The sequence below is a fragment of the Saccoglossus kowalevskii genome, chromosome 18 (assembly GCF_978046115.1).
Source record: "Saccoglossus kowalevskii chromosome 18, keSacKowa6.1, whole genome shotgun sequence".
NCBI classification, from domain to species: Eukaryota; Metazoa; Hemichordata; class Enteropneusta; family Harrimaniidae; genus Saccoglossus; species Saccoglossus kowalevskii.
The window spans coordinates 13,766,298-13,772,297 of record NC_140658.1 but is presented as its reverse complement, the minus strand read 5'-3'; positions in this window follow the sequence as shown (position 1 = coordinate 13,772,297).

Sequence of the window (6,000 nt, the reverse complement as noted above, 5' to 3'; positions counted from 1 at the left end):
CAATATTCTTTGTGTCGGGAACGCAAGCGATAGTGCGCCAATGGTACATATGTGAGAAGGGTGATATCACTCCTCGTTGCGCGAGGTGTGACGTCACTCCTCTTCAGGGCAGACACCACAAAAATGTAACTGGTTTTTACTTAGTGTGATAAATTGTTGAAATAATACTCATTTTGTATTGATCTCCGCTTCACCTTGTATATTTCTTAACCTTAATACATCCAAGATTTGAATGACAGTTATTTGTGTGGTATATCATTTGAATTTCATTCCTAGAAGCGATTTGAATTTGTAGTCTGCCGCGGGTTCATTTGTCTAATTCGACCGCCATTTTATTACGTGTAAGGTAAAGGATGTGTGCGGCCAACAAAAACATCGGTTCTTATTTGAGGACACTCTTTTGTAAGGCTACTCAAAGCAATATAATGTGTCACCAACTTTCGATTTGAGTCAAATGTATATTTATTTCCATGGTGTTGGCGGACGAACGGTATCATCACTGGTAACCTTTGACCTTGGTTTGGTGAGCCGGGTTTCGGATATTATTGTTTTAGAGTTAGGGTCCATGATCCGTGTGACTTTTGTGTGGAGCCACTGCAAATCGACAAATCTCTAGCTATAATGTTACCAGATGGCATTCACTTGAACAAATTGGGTAATTATAGATATTATCGAATTGTGCGTGGGGCACTCTTGCAGGCATGGAGGTTTTTAGAGTCAGAAAATGTGTAACTTGTGGTAGTTAGGTAGTTACTTAATGTAGACTATTACATGAATGAGTTTCTATTACAAATGATAAATGTTTACCAATGGGGTGTGCAGCATCCTGTAGAATTTTTTAAGCTTTTAGCACTGCTTTGGAATGGATGACTGGACGGTCAAAGCATGCAGGAGCAGTACTAGTTCTACATATTTTGGATGATTTTGTGTTCGTTAACAGGGACCTTTATTACTGTAAAAAGAATCTTGATGATTTGTTTAGTCTATGTAATAAATTGGGAGTCCCATTAGTCAAGGAGAAAACAGAGGGACCTGCTACTGTTTTGATGCAAGCTCGTCTCCCACTTGAAAAAAATACAATGTTGCATATTTCATATTTGGTTTGGACGCTTAATTTTGCTTGTACTGTTGTCACCCCGGGCAGAGCCTTTTTAAGGCGCCTAATTGATTTGACTTTGGGTTAATTCATCATCATTTTCATCATCGTCGTATCAGTCACTGTACTGAATTAGACCTACTTGTTTGGCAAGATTTCCTGCTGCACTTTAACGAAAAAAGTTTCTTCATCATGCGTCAGTTTCCTGAAGACTTGGCGCCCCAGCTGATAACAGATGCAGCGATATCTACTGGTTTTTTGGCCAAATAATTTTAGACACAACATAACATTTTTGAAACTTTTTCCCATTGTACTGGCAATTGAGGTCTGGGGTGAACTCATGTCTAACCAGGCTATTTTGTTTCGGTCAAACGATGCTGCAGTGGTGCATATAATAAACAAGCAATCATGTAAAGATACGGACATTATGAGTCTTGTTTGAAGAATGGTATTAGTTTGTCTCCAATGCAACATCAGGTTTAAGGCAAAACACATCCCCGGAAAATATAATAAATTGGCAGATTCTTTTTCTCGACTTCAGGTCAAGAAATTTCAACAGCTGGCACCATGCGCAGATCAGTGGCCAACCCCTATTCCAAAAGATACTTACAGGGTATAGGAATCCGACAGATTCTTTTGTTGTCAAAAATATTAACAGCCATGCGTAAACAAACGCCGCCTATGGATAGGCATTTACCAATATCACGCTTCATTTTGCCTGCCCTTGTTGACTTTTTGCCATACATTGTCGGATCAGCCTATAACCATCTGTTATTTAAAGCACTCTTCCTGTTCATGTTCTATGCATGTACGCGCATTGGGGAGGTAACTTTTACCACTAAAGCTAATGTTTCACATATCTTGCAATTACACGACATCGCCATTTTGCACTCGGGGTGCTCTGTAGATAGCTCATTGAATGTAATTTTCACCAAATACAAGCATGGATATGCCCCTCAGTTTGTTATTATTGGTTGTCAACGTGTCCCCTACTGTCCAATTGCAGCGATCTCTAATTTTGCTGCCGTTCGGGGAAAAAAAACGCTGTTCTGTAAGCCTGATCAACAGCCTATAAAACGTGATTACTTTATGCTTAAATTCAATGCAGGTCTACATTTTTGCGGCTTAAGCCCCAATATTATAAGGGTCATAGTTTCCGTATAGGAACTGCATCAGAGGCAGAAAATTCTGGCTTGTCTGATGCACAAATCAGAAGTCTGGAAAGGTGGAAATCAGATGCATTTAACTTGTACACCCGTCAATATGCACAATTTTAGTTCAGCTACTAGCATGGGCAGTAGTTGTTTCCCTGTATCCTGGACAGCCCTTATGTCAACCATGGGTGTTAGGTATCTTCTCAATTGTGCAAATAATTTATTTTTTTACATAGTTTTTGTGTAGGGCTGACACAAGATGCGTCTGGTGGTATGATTTGGCCCCTCACTCAGTGACGTTAACTTTGTCATTTGTTCAACAAACTTGATTTGCTACTTTTAGTCAAGAGTGAGGGATTTTAGGAAAACTTTATTCAATTAACTAGATATGTTACATTGTATTCAAGAGTTTTTAATAACTTTGTCGTTTATTCAAGCAATTTGTTCACTTTACCCAAATAGTTAGGGTTTTTGAATAAACCGGCCACAGCTGGGGTATCCAAGTTGCAGTAACCCAGTTGTGGTCCCTTTTCAGCCAAATACAGGTGTATTTTATTGTGTAAATGGGTTCCAGACACAAATAACATATTGCGAAGCAATATGCTTTCTGTCGAGAACGCAATCGATAGTGCGCCATCAACGGTGCTTATGTGTGAAGAGTGATTTCACTCCTCTTTTTTAAGGTAGCGAGAAGGGAAATTTTCACTTTTTTCTTGATTTTTCAAAAATTGATAAAACGGTTACTTTAGACCTTGATACATCACCCCAGGTTTACAAAAGATCGAAATTGCGAAATAACGTTGCTCAAATTAGTGTTTTAAAACACTAGCAGAAAAGACTACAACTGCCGTTTCGTGGATATTTGCATAGTGTTTATCTTTGGAAGGAATTAAATGATAACATCTTATCTGTATACTCTGTTGTTGACGATTCTGATATAACGGGTGATAAGCTTCCAGTTGCAAACAATGCGTGTTTATCTAACGTCCATTGTCAGCATTATAGTCAGTTGAGACTTCGTGGGAGAAACATGGTCATACAGTACTCATTTCGCCCAACCTTCCGCTTTTACATCGACCACTTATCGCTTAATTTCCGACCACGCGGTCTTGTCCGACCGGAAACCGACCGCATTTTAATCGCGTTTTTTAGTCCCCGTTCGGACGTAGTCCGAAAACGGGGACTTATGTTTTGCCCTGTGTGCGTCCGTCCGTGCGTCCGTCCGTGATCACCTGTATCTCGAACATGCATGGACCGATTAAGTTCAAACTTCACTCATACATCACACATTATATGGGACATATGCACATGCATTTTTTTCATGATCCGATTAACGATAGCCGAATAGCGGCCATTTTAAGGCCGAAAATGCATCAAAATCGCACATTTTCACCATTCCGGACCCGGATCTCAGTTATGCATGGACGGATTTTGTTCAAATTTGGTACATACATTAAACATAATAGGACCTTGATGCACGTCATTTTTTTTTTGGATTGGGTTTGAAATGGCCGACTGGCGGCCATTTTATTTTAAAGAATTCAGTTCTGGATCCGTATCTGAGACATGCTTGGATTGATCGAGTTCAAACTTCACACACACAAGGTACATCATGTCACAAATATGTATGTGCATTTTTTCATGATCTCATTAACGATAGCCAAATGGCGGCCGCTTTAAGACCGAAAATGCATTGAAATCGCACATTTTCACCATTCCGGACCCAGATCTCAGTTATGCATGGACGAATTTCGTTCAAATTTGGTACATACATTAAACATAATAGGACCTTGATGCACGTCTTTTTTTTCCGGATCAAGTTCGAAATGGCTGAATGGCGGCCATTTTGTTAAAGAATTCAGTTCTGGATCCATATCCGAGACATGTCTGGATTGATCAAGTTCAAACTTCACACACACATGGTACATTATGTCACAAATAGATATGTGCATTTGTTTCATGATCCGCTTAACAATAGCTGAATGATGGCCATTTTAAGGCCGAAATGCATCAAAATCACGTATTTTCACAATTCCGGAACCGGATCTCAGTCATGCATGGATAGATTTTGTTCAGATTTAGTACAATGTGTTGTACATATGCAGGTGCATTTCGGTCATGATCTGCTTTGAATGTATATGTCACTCAAATATGAACGGAACGGGGACGTGTCATTGACAATGACTTGTTTTTTCGCTCGCTCGCTCATTGAAAACATTGACCGCTCGCCTAAACACTGAAAACTGGCACATGGGTGGTCGAAATGGTGGTTTTGATAGTAAAGTGTGAACATACAACTAGTATTAACTATTATTACATTCTGAACGACACTTCAAATCAAATAGCTGTATTACACTTGTATCGTGAAAGCAACTGAACTGGGACTTCTTGTTACGTGTTTTGGGTGCTTGTTCTAGATGTAATATTTTTATTTTTATTTTAATGAGACAGTTACGTGAAAAAAAGCCTAGGTAACTCCTTTTGACAGAGCAGAGAAACGAGGAAATGTTAGTGATTAATTCCAAAATTAACGATACCGAATCCACATCGGCCCACGTCTGGTAAAATTTGACATTCAATTTTTAAAAATAAGTCACGATCATTGAATGAGCTCGGTCTATACCGTATACGTACCGCAAAAGTGTTCCCACAAAAAATATTTTCGACTAAAAACGGCCACATGCCCTGAAAAAATCGAACAGATGAAAAACGTGTCAAATTTAGTTATAGCCATAACTATTTGGTGGCCAGTCGATGAACAATTCAAAGTCCTTCAGGGCTGAAAATCATCGACGCTACTCTGGTTTACTTTATTTCACAACTTGCAGAGAAAACTGATTCGCGTGAGCTCTAATGTATCTTAGCCTAGTATTTTCTTTTTGAACTAAGGTCAAATTCCATCAGTTTGTCAAAATATATGTTTTTCAGCGAATAATTTTGAAGCCTGTCACAGCACAAACAACTATGTGAATCGACGCCGGTGATTGGATTGTACGACGACCCTTCAATTAGCGTCAAATATGCTTTGTTACAACATCATTGATTGGCTGAGAGTCACCTGATCGGAGCACGAACTGGGTCACAGAACCATATTTGTCCGTATTATCAACAGGACTTTGCAAAATAACCACACCCACATTTTCAATCATTTTTAGCGCGGAAATTGCCAACAAATGTAAAAAAAAATCGTGAATTTCATGGATTCGAATAAAATAAAGCAAGCGATTGATAAGGATGATTATTAATATTTTCCCCGATGCTCTTCGAATTTTTATTTTTGTTATTTCAAGGTAAGAAATGGCTAGCTGAAGTTGCATCGTCTTCAATGCGGTTGTTTCACCGCGAACAACTCTAGCTCTGTTTTGGGCATGGTTTAGTTTTGCGATGTAAAATAAAATATATATTAAAATAATAATACTTGATTAATTATTTGGGGTTTCAGCCCACAAAATACGGACATGATCTCCATGAATTACGGTCAATGTTTGTCTTCTCTCGGCTGATTGTCACGGTGTTGATCGACGCCCTTCCTAAACTCAGTATGGAGAAACCAACGGGGATCGACATTCCAAACAAACAATCGAAATGATCAACGAAAGACGAGATTTTCCTAGATATTTACAAACATACTGTCATGACAAACATATGTAAAATTAACAAATACACAAAGAGGTGTAATATTAGGTTTTATTTTAGGCTTAGAAATATTTTCTTTCACTCAGCCCATGCATGTAACTGCCATTTAGCTTC